This window comes from Lactuca saligna, chromosome 8 (genome assembly GCF_052625555.1).
Source record: "Lactuca saligna cultivar CGN05327 chromosome 8, ASM5262555v1, whole genome shotgun sequence".
Taxonomy (NCBI): Eukaryota; Viridiplantae; Streptophyta; class Magnoliopsida; order Asterales; family Asteraceae; genus Lactuca; species Lactuca saligna.
The window spans coordinates 96845123-96861972 of NC_136424.1; the positions used below are offsets into that span (position 1 = coordinate 96845123).

Here is a 16850-nt window from a genome sequence, read left to right on the forward strand (position 1 = left end):
GCCCTAATTTTATGCGAAGTTTCCGAGCGTCCATTTGTTGTAGAAGATTCAGTCAAATCTGGAGGCGGAGCTCTACTTTCATTACTAAGGTTCTTAATTTTCCCCATTTTTTGGAGCATCCCAGAAGCACTAATCACGGCCGAACTCGCTACAAGCTTCCCTGAAAACGGAGGTTATGTCATCTGGATATCATCGGCGTTCGACCCTTTTTGGGGTTTCCAAGAAGGGTTTTGGAAATGGTTTAGTGGGGTTATGGATAACGCACTCTACCCTGTATTATTTCTCGATTATTTGAAGCAATCAATCCCAATCTTCGATCAATTATACGTTAGAATTCCAACCCTTTTAGCAATTACTATCTTATTAACTCATCTGAACTACAGAGGTCTTCACATTGTCGGATTTTCGACTGTTCTTCTTGCTTCTTTCTCACTCCTTCCATTTTCAGTCATGGGTATTCTTTCAATCCCCAAAATCAGGCCTAAAAGATGGATAACTTTGGATTTCAAGAAAGTTCAATGGAGGGGTTACTTCAATAGCATGTTTTGGAACTTGAATTATTGGGATAAAGCAAGTACATAAGCTGGTGAAGTTGAAAATCCAAGTAGGACGTTTCCGAAAGCTTGATCTCAAGGCCCCAGGGACCGAAGGATGAGATTGTCTCTTGATGTAGCAAAGAGGTTCTTCAGGTTGCAAGATATGCTTGGGTTCAATAAGGCCAGCAATACTGTCGACTGGCTGCTCATGAAATCAAAACCCGCTATTCAAGATCTACTTCCCCAGTAGTTAGACCATACTTGCAGTCTCATTGGTCTGTCAAATAGCGGTTCTTCTACATCAGAATGTGAAGTTATGTTTGGAATTGATGATCAATCTATGGAGAAAATTAGGGAAGATACGGTGATTATAGTAGGTAACGCAAAATCTACTTCCTCTAGCAGTAACAAAGAGAAGAAAAAACTTGATAGAGGAGTTAGGAAAAGTGCGTATATTCATAACTCGCTTTCTAAAGAAACTAGGGAACAAGCAAGAGCAAGGGCAAGGAAGAGGACAACTGAAAAGAGATATAACAAGATTGATGGGGGTGATGTTGGTGGTTCTGGCTCTGATCAGTATTCTAAATTTAGACCACATTTCGATCAGGTGATGAATAAAAATGTAAATCGATTAGGGTCTTGGATTCCCTTTGGCCAGAGAGAGAGAGAGAGAGAGAGAGAGAGAGAGAGAGAGGCCTTTTCTATATTAAATAATATTTTTTTAAAATAAGGCAAAAACTTCAAAAATGGTCATTGTAATAGTGAAAAGACAGAAATGCCCTTCACTTAACGGTCAAAAGCTAACGGAGTTAGCGAAAAGGACCATTTGTTAAAAGTTTTGAAACCACAGGGACCATCTGTGAGGTTTTTTGAACTTAGGGACTAAACTTGATATTTTCGGAAACCACAGGGACCATTTTTGAAGTTTTGTCATATATATATATATATATATATATATATATATATATATATATATATATATATATATATATATATATATATATATATATATATATATACCAAATGCACACACAAATGCACACATATAAAACAAATTACAAAAAAATGCACTTGTTGTTTCCAAAACTTTTCCCTCATTCAACTGGTGGTGATAGTCTTCGGTGCTGGAACAGTGGTAGCGGTAGTTGATGTCGGTGACATCAACAGCCGATGGTAGTGGTGGTGACCGGAGAAGAAAAGTGCTTTTTGAAAACAAAAATGCAATTAATCACAAATTCTTATTGAAATTGACATTAAAATAGAAAGAAAGGAAGAGATGAGGAAGGAAACATGAACCAGGGAGAAGAAAATCGACAGCAGCAACAACGTCGGTGGCCGGAGACGAGAAGTTTTCGATGCCCGGTGATATCTCTTCTACTATATATTGTTAAATAAGGGAGAATCGTTGGAGGAAGTGAGAATCGTCCGAGTAGATGATCGAGAAATGGAACAAAATGAGAGAAGATCGCAGCAGAAAAAGGAAGCAAGTGGTTGTAATCTGTGTCGATCTTTAGCGGCAACACCTAATAGTGGCGACAAAAAAATCAATATTGGCGACATCCAATCTTTAGCGGCGACATACGTAGAGGGAAAAGAAGGCGCATTTTTTTCGACCTTTGGCGGCGATAATTTAGGTCTTTAGCGGCAACATATTGTCGCTGGTATTGGTTTTGACTTTTGTGTGTTTCACGAGTTTCTCAGTCATTTGATTACAAAAATGATCGAATGGTTGACGTTCACCAGAATGTGAAAACGCGGATTCGGGTAAGTAGGTATTATCGACGACACCAATTGCGGCGACATGACCTTTAGCGGTGACTTTTCGATTTGTCGCAGCTAAAGATCCTATCGCCGCTATTTGTGTCGTCGGTAATGGCTGTATTTCTTATAAAAGGAAAACGTACGTCCAAACCATTCTCGTTTAAACCTCATGACCATCTCAAATAGAAAGTTCTACTAAAAAAACCTCCATAGATGTACTTACATAGGACAAATTCAACAAACCCCTAATAGCAACAAAAAAAAGACGATTGTGACTATATATTAGTTACAACTACAATGCACTGAATATGATGTTCCTACGCATTAAAATGTATATTTTAATAATTTGAGTCATATGATGTTTTAAACTTCTCGTGCAAAAATAATAATAATAATAATAAATTAAAAAATTAAATAAATAAATAAACTGAAATGTTTCGATTGATGCTACTTTTAAAATACACATAATGCTATCTTAAATAGAAAAAACAATACGAGATTGGAAAGAATGAAGAGTATTCATCTAGCGATCCATAAAATATGTGGCTTTAATAACACTTGTTAGCATAAAGTACTATATAAACCTTAGATCGGACCATACTATTGATCATCAAGATGTAAAAGAACTTGATACCTTAAATATATTGATTTGTTGTATTATGAACAAGAACGATGTGTATGATGATCTTCCTCAAATTGATGATGGGGATCAAAGAGAGAACAATAAATTGTTGTGTTCTTTGTATGTTAGGAACTAACAATATAATATAGCCAAAACAATAGATTACCATTAAACTCTAATACTGATCAAATAGTTTCTAGTTCAGCAGTATCCGGTGTTGGTCTTCCTCCTTGAGAATAATGGTTCAAGTCCCGTCATCAAAATATCTACATTCAAAGAGTAATTTAGGAGGAGGTTTGATTTGCTGTTAAAAAAAAAAAAAAAAAAAAAAAAAAAAAAAAAAAAAAAAACTCTAATAGTGTCATGCGTATGACATTTAATTTAATTTTGAATTAAATGACTAGAATAATTAGCCACCTTAATATAGAATAATTATAATATTATATATTTAATTTTGAATATTCTTACAAATGTTGCTAGTTTCATTTGTCAAATGTAGGTGGTGGGAACAACTTTGAGTGGGTTTATAAGGATCATTCCTTTACCCTTTAAATGATTTAGTGAAGGTTAAGGAATCAATTGCACATGATCTAATTTTTTTTATTATATATTTTTATTTAAAAATATAAAATTTTAATAAAGATAATGATTTTTTTTTCTTATTCTTCCTGAACCTTTAAAATTATTTTAATTTTCAAGACCAATCCTACTAAACAACATTAGATGTAAGGTTTTTGAAATGATGTGATTTAGGCACACTTTGTGCCCTATAGTCCTATACTAGTCATGTGGGCTTATAAACTTTTATTATTAAGGTTTCGGGTCGGATTAAGTAGGATCGACCCAGTCAACATGTTAACCATGCGTTTCCATTGTGGAAAACCTTACGGAAGATTATAAGGTTATGTTTGGCATACTAGCTAAAAAGTTGGGTGTTAGCTAAAAAGCTAGCTGATAGCTGAAACGCTAGCTGTTAAATAAAAAAAACTAGCTAATAGCTGAAAAACTAGTTGATAAAAAATAACATTTGGTAAACGAGCTGAAAAGCTAGCTGAAATATATAAAATTACATAAAAGGACATATAAGAATATGTGTTTCTATAATTAACGAAGGGGTGTACTTGGAAAATCTTAAAAAAACTCTTAAGAAGCTAATCTAAGGCTATATTTAACAGACTAGCTGAAAAGCTAGCTAATGGCTGAAAAGCTAGTGGTTAAATAAAATGCTAGCTTATAGTTGAAAAGCTAGTTGATAAAAAATAACGTTTGGTAAAATTAGCTGAAAAGCTAGCTGAAATATATAAAATTACATAAAAGGACATGTAAGACTATGTGTTTCTATAATTAATTAAGTGATGTATTTGGGAAATTATAAAAAAGCTCTTAAAAAGCTAATCTAAGTAACTTTTCAAAAAGCTAGTTTATAAGCTACTTTTTAGCTTACCAAACACAACAACATAAAAAAGCTCGAAAACTATGCTAGCTTATCAGCTAGCTGTGACACGCAAAACACAACCTAAGTAGTTTTTCAAAAACTAGCTTATAAGTTACTTTTTCGCTTAGCAAACACGATAACATAAAAAACTCAAAAAATAAGCTAGCTTATCAACTAGTTTTGGCAGGTCAAACATAATCTAAAAGCCTCTGAAAATGCACTGCTTGGAAAGCAAGGTATAATTGAATCTATTTAACAAATAGTGAGCCATGATTCGGATGCCGTCACATAGTTTTGTAATTTTTGGAGTGTACTATGATAACCAGTATCATATCATATGCACCACAACAAAAAAAAACATCAAGCCACATGTTAGTGTTTTTTTATGCCTTAAGATACACATTTTTTTTTGGATATTATACATGCTTTTGCATCTAATAATAAAATATCAATGAAGAAAAACATATCAATAAACCCCAAAGCAAAATATAGGTATATTATGCATGCTTTTGAGTCTAACAGAAATAATAACATAAAACATATTATGGATTTTTATTTTATTTATATAAAGAGAATATCCTTTACATATATAATTGAATATTCACCGTGAAATAGGACCGAAGTGATCCCCTTTAATGGGATCCACATTATATATAATATTTTTCCAAAACAAAATGCTAACCCTTTCTATAGCATCTTTCTGGTTTGTGTGAAAACTCTTCTTCTATCAAGATTTCATGCGTCTTTACAAAGCTTACTAAAATGCAAAATATATATATATATATATATATATATATATATATATATATATATATATATATATATATATATATATATATATATATATATGGGAAAAGTAAATATATCTTTAAGGGTATATAAGCTTAGGTACCTAAACTCACGATACTACATCGTTTTATCTCATATAATACATTCAAATTGTACCATGTTCATGTAATTTAACATCTAACTTGATTTACTTCCATGATTTTCATAAATTACACATTTATCTTTCTCTTAAATAATTTTCATTTTCAACGACAATATATAAAGCCTAGTAGGTGTTCGACAAAAAGATGTGATAAAAGAGAAAAATCGTAATGAAATTTTGAAAATATTGAAAGTAAATAACGTTGCGGGTTGAAATTTAAGAACATTATAATGAATATATCAAACAAAACGACGTATTATGATGTGTTTGGGTACTTAAGCTTATATACCCTTAAGGGTATATTCACTTTTCCCTATATATATATATATATATATATATATATATATATATATATATATATATATATATATATATATATATATATATATATATATATATATAGAGAGAGAGAGAGAGAGAAAGTCAAGATCAAATAAGAAAGAAAATTTTGGTATGAAGGTAAGAAATTTTTTATATGTAGTTTTCTTAGCAAGAAAATGAAATGAATCATTCATAAGAAAAAATTTCAAAAAAAACACATTTATGATTCATTTTTAGGTAAATCAAGAAAAAAAATCACTTTTATGACAATTTTAGTGAATATCAACAAAATCATCATAAAAATGAATCATCGAAATGTTTTTTCGGGATTTTTTTTTGGTGAATGATGTTATTATTGATTCATTTAGTGATTCATTTGTTTTGTTCGCCAAAAAAATAAGTCAAAAAAAAAAATTTATCTTCCTACCAAAAAACTTTTCTTACCGGATATATATATATATATATATATATATATATATATATATATATATATATATATATACACACACACACACACACTAGTAGGATACGCATGATGCAGCGGCGCGAGATAGTTTATTTTGGCGATTAGTGTTTTTGGCAGGTTGTTTCGAGAAAAAAAAATATCAGATAAAAATACAACATATGGTGAATAGTTCCTTTTTAACAGCTGGTGATTTCTTTATTTTAGCGTGCGGTAAAAATTTATATTCCAACTATTAATTTTCTTTGTAAACATGTTGTCTCTGGTTATGGTCATTTTTGCTATTAACATGAATAATAAAATACAAACCCAAGTTTATTTTGATTTAAGTTTTAATAATTAGTATCATAATGTATACATGTGTGGGATTGTTTTACTTATAATATTTTGGTTAATATTTCATATAAAAATGTTACATTTCAACAACAACAACAACAGAAAAATAATAATTATTATAAATAAAATAATAATAATAATAATAATAATAATAATAATAACACCGTGCATTGTTACAGTTTAGTTTTACATTTATTGGATTTATATAAAAAATAAATGTCACTGTTTTCCTAAATGCAATAATTAGCAATATAATTCATTTTTTTTATGAATTCTAGTTTAGTGTGATTAAACGTATTTTTCCGCTTTTGTATCTTGTTTCCAATTTAGTTTGATCAACTTGTTGAAATATGTCATTCTTCATCTTTTATATAGTTAAAGTTTTATATTATAATAAAAAATAGTACCAATCTCTTATCAACGTATTTGATAAGAGAAGCATAAATATTTACGGTGATTGACATATAGAATTAACAGAATAGTGAAATTTATTTCAAAGTATAAACCAAAAGCAACAATGACTCAAGATTGTGTGCAGAAACTTGAACAATGGACAAAGATTAAACAATTCATTGATTGGTAATTTTCATAGCTTTCTGCTGATTATGGGCTTTTGATTCTTTCATTTGCCATAAACTGAAACATACATACTCTTTTTCTTCCTAGTTATATAGTGTTTGGAGGTTTACTACTATAAAAAGCAAATTAAGACTCCAGTCAAAAATCAATAGTATAATGCTATATTAGAAAATAATTTGAGGTTTACTTCGGTAATAAGCAAATTAAGACTATATTACAAATTAAAAGTACAATGCTATATTTTGATAGAAATAACAAAGTACAACAGATATGATTCAAAACAATGAAACAATCTGAAATCAAGATGGGCTTCAAAACATCTAAGTGCAGTGCCTATATGGGTTAAAAATGTAAGTAAAACGTTATTCCAATAACTCCAATTACATCTGACATCATTTGAATGCATAGAAAGACGGTTTTACCATTTTAATTCCAAAAAATGTTTGATAAAAACTGAATCAATAAGTTTATCCAATACTTTTTCAAAAACGAAAAAAATTTTAAAAACTTGAAGCCACTCAAATGATGAACTCCCAGTGAGTGAGTGATGACTCAATACTTCTTTTAAGGGCAACCTGATAAGATAGTGAAACAATCAAATGTCAAAATAGAGGAAATATGTAACGTCCGTGTTTATGGGCTAAGCATTAAAGATGATGTAATAATTTAGGTTAATATTTGTAACTCGTTTTAAAGTAATAAAGAGGAATTATGTGAATTATGTGCTTATTTACTTAATTATTATAATTTAATGAATTAAGGATAAAAATAAGTGTAGAAAATAAACGTTAGATAAACCCGATATCTATGAAGAAAATTGTAGTTGTTGAAATAAAGATTATGGAGATATAAAGAATACCGAAATCCGAGTTATAACGAAGAAATTATGATATGTCGAAGTTTCGCGATAGAACCGGTACAACGCTATATGACGTAAAAAGTTAATTTACGATAAAGTGCTTTTTAACATTAGTGATCTAAACGAAAGTCATAGTATCGTTAAACCGAGAGCGTGCATAAAAAATATCGAAATCTAACTTCGTATGAGGAAGTTGTGAATTTTCTAAGATTTTGCATAGTAGTATGCAGCCTAAAACTCAAATTTTAGATCGAGTGATTTTTAAATGCAACAATTTAAACGAGAATCGAAGATCTTGTTGATTGTAGTTTAACGGTAAAAAGACAGACGAAAACAGACGTCAGATGAAGAATTTATTAATTTTTAACGGACTTTTCATGTCCTGGCCTATTAAAAATATAACTTTAAAATTTGAATTCAAAATTAGCCGATGAGTCTAAACAAAAGTTTTAGAGCATAGTGTCACCTACCCGTGGATATAAAGAACGTAAAAAATGGAGCTCGTATGGGAATGTTACGAATTTTTAAAGTCAACATAAGTGAGTATGGTTTAACGGACTTTTCGTGTTCATGGTCTGAGTTGGACCATGTAGCCTACTCCATCGCATGGTTGACGTGTGTACGTAGCTCCGATGCGTCCGAGATGATCCACCCGTACGCCTAGTGTACCCGGTGTACATCCAACGTACTTAGCCGCAACATGGTACCCCGCGTACCGAAGATTTACACCCAGTGTAACCCCAATAATCAACCACTATAACTAATAGTGAAAACATAGATCCAACTCTAGGGTTGCATGCACACATATGATTGTTTGTATAAAACCTTTCAGTGGTATCAAAGCCTTTGGTTTTTGTTTTCAATTAGTTTTCTATACAAAAGTATGAATTTGACATATTAGGGTTTATAGCCAATAAACCCTAAAGGCATGATTTTCGAAATTAGGGTTCATAAACCCTAAATTTCAAAATTTGGTTAGGGTTTCCTAAGATAAAATCCTAAATTTTAGGGATTTGATTAATGTCATATCTTGTAATTATCTCTTAAGTGTTTAAATATATTAATTAAAGATTTTGGATTATCCCAACCAAAAATTTTCAAATTTTAGGGGATAAATGGATTAGGTTAAATTAATTGTTTAATTTAAATAGATAATCCTCTAAGATTTAATAATTCAAATTAATTGTTTTATTTTGGATAATTATTAAATCAATGTTTTAATATTAAAGATTTTAAAATTAAAAGGTTTTAATTTTCAAAAATTTTAAATATGATTAAAACCCTAGTGTTTTTGAAATTTGAATAGTTGAACCTAAAGTTTTGAAAAGTTTCAAAACTTGTCCTCAAGTTTTGGAATTTAAATTGTTTTATTAAATGGTTTAATTTTGAAATTTTAAATTCTAAAACCCTAGTTTTTGAAAAAGGTTCAAATTTACACCTTTGTGGTTTATTGATTTGATTACAAGTTTAATTAAAAGAAAGAATTAATAAGCCATAAAGTAAAAGGTTTAAGACTAATTAAATTAAAGGTATAATTAATAGTTTAAACCACCTAGAATTTTAAAAGTGTAAAATACACCTTATACTATATATAACATTAAAAGTCTAATATCATATATGTATAACTTAAAGTGTTAGTCTTACCGTTAGTAGGCCTCATTCACGAAGCCGATCTATAAGGGGGTATAAGGTTATGACCTATAAAATGACCGTTTAATGGATGTAATTTTGAAATTTTAAATTCTAAAACCCTAGTTTTTGAAAAAGGTTCAAATTTACACCCTTGTGGTTTATTGATTTAATTACAAGTTTAATTAAAAGAAAGAATTAATAAGCCATAAATTAAAAGGTTTAAGACTAATTAAATTAAAGGTATAATTAATAGTTTAAACCACCTAGAATTTTAAAAGTGTAAAATACACCTTATACTATATATAACATTAAAAGTCTAATATCATATATGTATAACTTAAACTGCTAGTCTTACCGTTAGTAGGCCTCAATCACGAATCCGATCTATAAGAGGGTATAAGGTTATGGCCTATAAAATGATCGTTTAATGGGTGTCCGCTCTCACCCACCGCTTCCTTGATTGGTGGAGGGTCGTTAGCCGAACGGGTTAAATAGGGAAAACCCTCTCTTCATTAAAAGTATAATGAATAATAAAGTAACTAAATGTTTACAAAATTCCCAATCTTAGTTACTTTAGGCAAAAGTGAATTGATGCAATTCCATGAATTACACTTTGTACCCTTGCTAAAACGTTAGTGGAGCATGTGTGGTTAACCGGCACACTAATTGCGTTCTAAGCAAAGGTGGCAAAGGGTGACTCGATGTTTGTCATAGTTTTGTGGAGCGTATGTGGTTAACCGGCACATCGAATAGGTGACTTTAACATTGGGGGCACCATGTACATTTGCATGGTTATTCACACCCTTTTTTGTGATCCTCGGCATCCCAGTCACAAACCCACGGGCATATCGAGATTGAAACATGCCATTGAAAAGTTCAATGAATCTCAAAAGATCTAGGATTTTTCAATACATTTAAAACTTCAATTTCCTTTTTGTTTTTATGGTGGAAATTGGTAAATCGTCATTTACCTACCTTCAAATATTCTGTAACTAGATTACGACATCCCTCTTCTAGGTTGTAGAGTATTGTGTTGGATCTTAGCCTCGATGTTTCATTTGGGTGTTACATCAAGGACTCTAATCAACTTAACTTGAATTTTCTCCCATTTTGTAGATCTCTAGTTATGACAATCATGGTCTTCGCAAATTCCATGAAACAAGCTTTCCAAATAAAGATGATGTTCCACAATATGTCAAGCAACAAGAAATCATGCTTCACTTCCTCCACCTCCTCCAATTATTCTCCCTAACCCACAAGTTCGAAGGTTTGAAATGTTCAAGATCACTCAAGCCCTTTTGGCAAGTAGACATGATGATAGGAAACCTGTGTGTGCACACGTCTTAGAGATGAAGTCTCACATTAATATGTCAAGGATGTTAGGTGTCGAGATTTCAGGTGAGTTGGCTATTGACTGGGTTCTTCATTCGCTTCTTGAATCATATAGTAAGTTCGTTAGAGAGTACTATATGATGGATCATGACGTGACCCTCATTGATCTCACCTATTTTCTTATAGCTGCTGAATCAACAATGATATAGCGTGTTGGTCAAGCAAATTTGTTTGGTGAATCAAACTTCCAAACTTCAATGGACATTGAAAATGGTGACATTAGAAATCCAAAAAAGGTAAACTTTGAGATAGTTCCTTGTGCTATTCCAAAAGAGCCCATTTTCTTTTATTGCCAAAAAGAAGGGGCATTGGAGACGAAGCTGCCCTATTTACCTGAGAGATCTAAGAGATGGGAGAGTCAAGACGTATGGCTCTACTTCAGGTAAAATCCATTAACTAACTCTTTTAAGTTCCTATTCTAGATTCTTAATACATTATGTGATAAGATTACATTTTGATGTTTTGTAGGATCAAAGAAAAAAGAGGAAGCCTAAGGGAAGAAGTGAGCTGAATCTAATCGTGAAGAGATGGATTTCGATCGCATTGCTTGAAGATTAGATTCTTGAGTTACTACTTGGAGTTAGAAAAGATTGCTAAGAAATATGTAATAACATAGTTTTTCAATTGAATTGCATTGTAAGGACAAATTTTTCCGCAATAAAATAAAATTTGATTTTATCTTATTTATTTATCCTTGCAATGGCGTGTATAAAAAATTGATGTTTGAAGGTTTCTATTATTAGAAATAATGGATTTGATTCTTAATTATATTATTTGTGGAGATGTAAAGAATTTACCAAATAGGGAGAGTTTCTCATCTCCTAAGTTTCAATTAGATAGAAACTTGTAATCATACAACTTGGTTACGTGATGAATGTAAACTTTCATATTTGAAAATTAGACTAATTCTTTGACAAAGTGTCAAGTGAAGGAATAGGAGATCGAGTACACTAGGTTGTGCGTTGATCAAATCCACCATAAAGAGAGATAAGATATTCATCATGATTTACTAAAAGTTTAGTAAGTATGATTATACTTATAAGATTAAGTGTAATTCTGAGTTGATTGAAAGAGTTTCAATGAATAGCAGAATGAATAAAGAAGAATCAGGTAGGAAGAAAGATAAAAGTTTCTCTGTTCTAAGAAGAAGGGAGAGTACCTTTTATTGTGTTTTATGATAAGTCTTAATGATTAAGAACCACACATTGATATGCAACTATAAACCAAAGAGGGACTCAATAACTCTAAACAAAACAAATAACGTATACTAATAAACACTCTTACTTGTGCAATATAACTTAATACCAAATCAAATAAGATAATCATGACATCTTGGTTAAGCCAAACTGTTCATAGTTTTATTGAGGGGGCAAATGCAGTCTGATCAACTAGATTTCCTCCAGAGTACAACTATCACATTAGCTAGATAAATCGTGATGGTCAACAACCTTAAAACATACGCTTTGTTACCAGAAAGAGAAGAATCAAACTTACTTTATATAGAAATTAAGAACATCTTAGGAATAATAGTGATATATTATTACACTCTCGCAGACAGTATGGTCGGCTTCCATCACCCAGGAGATCCGTATTTCCCTAACCAGGTAAATAACGGATGGTTGGAAGAGGAGCCTAAAGAAGACCCTGAGGAAGAGTCTGAAGAGGAACCTAAAGCGGAAGTCGAGGGCGGACCTGCCGAGCCAGTGGTAGACCTGGAAGAAGACGAAGAAGAAGTTGATGAAGACCTCGAAGAAGAACCCAGTGATGACGATGCCAGTGATTCGGATGCGGAAACCGAAGTCATCAACCCCTTTACCCGGTTAGGGTGCTCGCACATCGGATGGGGCCGACTGGCCTACACCCCCTGGGGTATTGACATTTGGAGGTGGAGCAGGCACCAGGGATAGCGACCCTCGTTCGGTATGGCACGCGAGTTCTACGACTTGAGGGAGGGAGGACCGGCCAATCGCGCATTCTAGTTATGGTGAGAGGATTGCAGGATACTGGTAAACTGGCACAGAGCACCGTCGATCAGATGCACCAGATACGGACCAGGGTGGAGCAGGAAGAGCAGGAGACACAGTAAGTTCTCCGGGAATTCTATATGAGACAAGTAAGGTGGGAGGCTCGACTCCAAGACGCAGAGCGACAGGTGGCTCGCCTTCAGGGAGCATCCACTTCCTCAACACCACCCCCTGGCGCATCCCACCATGACTAGGACAAGTCATATCCATATTTAGTAGTATGCTTATATGATCTATGCTACATACCACCGACTCGATGTTTAAGTGATTAAACTACTCATAGAGTCGTTATGCTGTCGAACTTTGTACTCCTTATGTATGCTCTTTCGAGCAAATTTTCATGTATCAAAATGCGAATATTACTAGTGAAATATAATATGTGTTCTACCGTGACGTTGTTATCTGCTAGGTACTATGTTTCTATGATTGTGTGTTCATATGTGAAACTATGTTATACACCTAGTTTATAGGACCACAAACTCGCAAGCATTTTAGATACTCAACATCTTCTCGTTCCATAACAGAAGTATGCCTCGACGAACCACCTATGGAAACCCCGTGTCGACACCACCAGAAATCAATTCAGTTGCATTTCAAGCATCTGCATTCGTTGCAGTCACAGCAGCACTAGCGCAGATCAACAATGGGAACAATGTTGGAGCCAATGGACAAGGGGCCGGAAGTTCGAACAACGGAATAAATCAAGGACCTACCAAGACATGCTCCTACAAAGATTTCACCAATGCCAAGCCGTGAAACTTTAATGGCACAAGGGAAGTGATAACCCTAAAGAGATGGATATAGAAAGTGGAATCGGTATTTGAGATATGCGAATGCCCCGAGGAGATGAAGGTGAAGTTTGTTGTATGCACGTTCGTTGATCAAGCTCTCACCTGGTGGAATGGACATGTGGAGGCCATGACTCTTCCCGTGGCCAATGCCATACCATGGACGGAATTGAAAGAAATGATGATGGTTGAGTACTGCCCACGTAGCGAGATTCAGAAAATAGAACAAGAGTTATGGAATCTCACCGTCTGAATCTCCGATATCGATGCTTACATCTCACGGTTTAGCGAACTGTCTCTATTGTGCCTTGGCATGATTAATTTAGAGGGAAAAAAAATCGAACAATTCATCTGGGGATTAACCTTGCCAATTCAAGGAAATGTGATAGCTGCAAATCCTGAAACCTTCGACAGTGCCAAGAGGTTGGCCAAGAAACTGTACGACCACAACAACAAGAGGGGCGACAAACTGGGGGAAACTGAAGGCAAGAAAGAGAGTGACAACAAGAAGGGGAAGAATAATAAGAGAAAGGGGAGACAAGGCTTAGAGTCATCAAATAAACAACAAACAGTGACAGTCAATGCTACAACCACCCAAGTTCCCTCCACACCACATGCTCCAGCCTCATCCACTCCAAGTGCCCCTAAGCAGTACTCTGGGAATCTCCCAAAGTGCAGCAAGTGCAATTTTCATCACCATGGTAAGTGCAGGGAGATGCATTGTACCAGTTGCAAATGAAATGGTCACACGACAAGATACTGCAAGACCTATCCTCCCCATAACCAGCAGCAGGGAAACAACAACTGCAACAACAACCATGCCAACAACAACAACAACGTTAGGGAAAGCCACACCTATTATGGATGTGGAAAGACTGGGCATATCCATCGAAACTGCCCCAATGCCAACAACCTTGGGAATGGAGTAGCAGGGAGAGTGCTGACTATAGGTCAAGGAGAAGCGGTTCAGGACCCCACTGTTGTCACTCGTACGTTTCTCCTAAACCACACATGTGCATGCATCCTATTTGATACCAGAGCAAAGTGAAGCTTTGTAAGTAATAAATCCAAACACTTGCTAAAACAACAACCCTAAAAGCTTCATGAAACCTTCACGGTGGAAATGGCTAATGGGAAAACAGAATCCACTGGGGAAATCTACATCGGATGTACCCTAACCTTACATCACCACATCTTTCAAATAAACTTGATGCCAGTAACTATTAGGAGTTTTGATGTGATTACCAACATGGACTGGTTAAGCCCCCACCATGCTGAAATTATGTGCCACGAGAAGGTCGTTCACCTTCACCTCCCAAATAACGAAACCCTAATCGTATACGGGGACAAGCCTAGTGCAAACCTTCTCCTTATCTCGTGCATTAGGGCAAAGAAGTATTTACGAAAGAAAGATTTGATGTTTCTAGCTCATATAGCGGATAAGTCCAAAGAAGAGGTCAATATTCGAGACATCCCAGTGGCTTGTGATTTCTCGACTGTTTTTCCTAAAGATCTCCCGGGTATACCCCCAGAAAGACAAGTCGAGTTCCGAATCGATCTCGTGCCAGGAGCTACACCTATTGCCAAATCACCCTATAAGTTGGCTCCTATGGAAATGCAAGAGCTGCCCTTCCAACTCAGTGAACTCTTGAACAAAGGATTCATCCGACCCAGCTTCTCGCCTTGTGGAGCTCCAGTTCTGTTTGTTAAGAAAAAGGATGGATCATTTAGAATGTGTATTGACTACAGAGAATTGAATAAGCTCACCATCAAAAATCGCTATCCACTCCTATGAATCGACGATCTATTCGACCAACTTCAAGGAGCAAGCTATTTCTCTAAGATAGATCTGCGATCCAGATATCACTAACTCAAAGTCCTTGAAGAGGATATCCCCAAAACCACTTTCCGAACTCGATATGGACATTATGAATTCGTTGTAATGCCTTTCGGTCTAATGAATGTCCCTGCCGCATTCATGGACCTGATGAATCGAATCTGTCGACCATTCCTCGACAATTTCGTCATTGTTTTCATCGATGATATCCTAGTCTATTCTCGAAGCAAAGAGGAGCATAACCAACATCTTCGGCAGATCCTGGAAACTCTGCGAACCGAAAAGTTATACACAAAACTCTCTAAGTGTGAGTTTTGGCTCCGTAGTGTGAACTTTTTGGGTCATGTTGTTAGTCAAGAAGGGATACATGTGGATCCTTCTAAGGTCAAAGCCATTGAAGGATGGGCGATTCCAACGACACCCATGGAGATTCGTCAATTTTTAGGTCTCGCAGGATACTACAGAAGGTTCATTTAAAACTTCTCCAAGACCGCCAAGCCACTTACAATGCTTACACAAAAGGGTGTGCCATTTGAATGGACATAGAAGCAAGAAGTTGCCTTGAAAACTCTGAAACGAGCTCTCTGTAGTGCACCAGTGCTATCATTACCAGAGGGAACGAAGGATTTCATGGTTTACTACGATGCTTCAAATCAAGGGTTAGGATGTATACTCATGCAACATAGGAAGGTAATTGCTTACTCATTCAGACAATTAAAGGCATATGAGGTGAATTATACCACCCATGATCTCGAATTGGGAGTTGTGGTATTTGCCTTGAAGATTTGGAGGCACTACCTTCATGGTACAATGTGCACCATTTTCACTGACCACAAGAGTCTCCAACACATTTTAAATCAAAAAGAGTTAAACATGAGGCAGAGAAGATGGGTTGAGCTGCTAAACGATTACGAGTGCGAAATTAAGTACCACCCAGGAAAGGCTAACGTGGTAGCTGACGCCTTGAGTCGGAAAGAATACTCAAAACATCGTGTGAAAACTCTTTCAATAACCATTCAATCCCATCTGTCCTCGCAAATCAAGGAAGCCCAATTCGACGCTATGAAGGCAGAAAACAGAAAGAGCGAAGCATTGCGTGGAATGGAAAAGAATTTTGAAGAGAAGGAGGACGGAGCATATTATTTCATGAATCGAATTTGGATCCCTAAACTTGGGGATTCAGAGAGGTAGTCATGAATAAATCTCATAAGACGCGATACTCCATCCCTCTGGGTTCGGATAAAATGTACTTGGATATCAAGCAAAATTATTGGTGGCCTAACATGAAGGCAGAAATTGCCACTTACATTAGCAGATGCCTTACTTGCGCTAAG

General features: G+C 34.6%; 1 pseudogene; it reads left to right on the forward strand.

The window, feature by feature from the left end:
* Positions 1-252: 252 nt before the first annotated feature.
* Positions 253-1266, forward strand: LOC145009932 (uncharacterized; annotated as a pseudogene).
* Positions 1267-16850: the final 15584 nt, after the last annotated feature.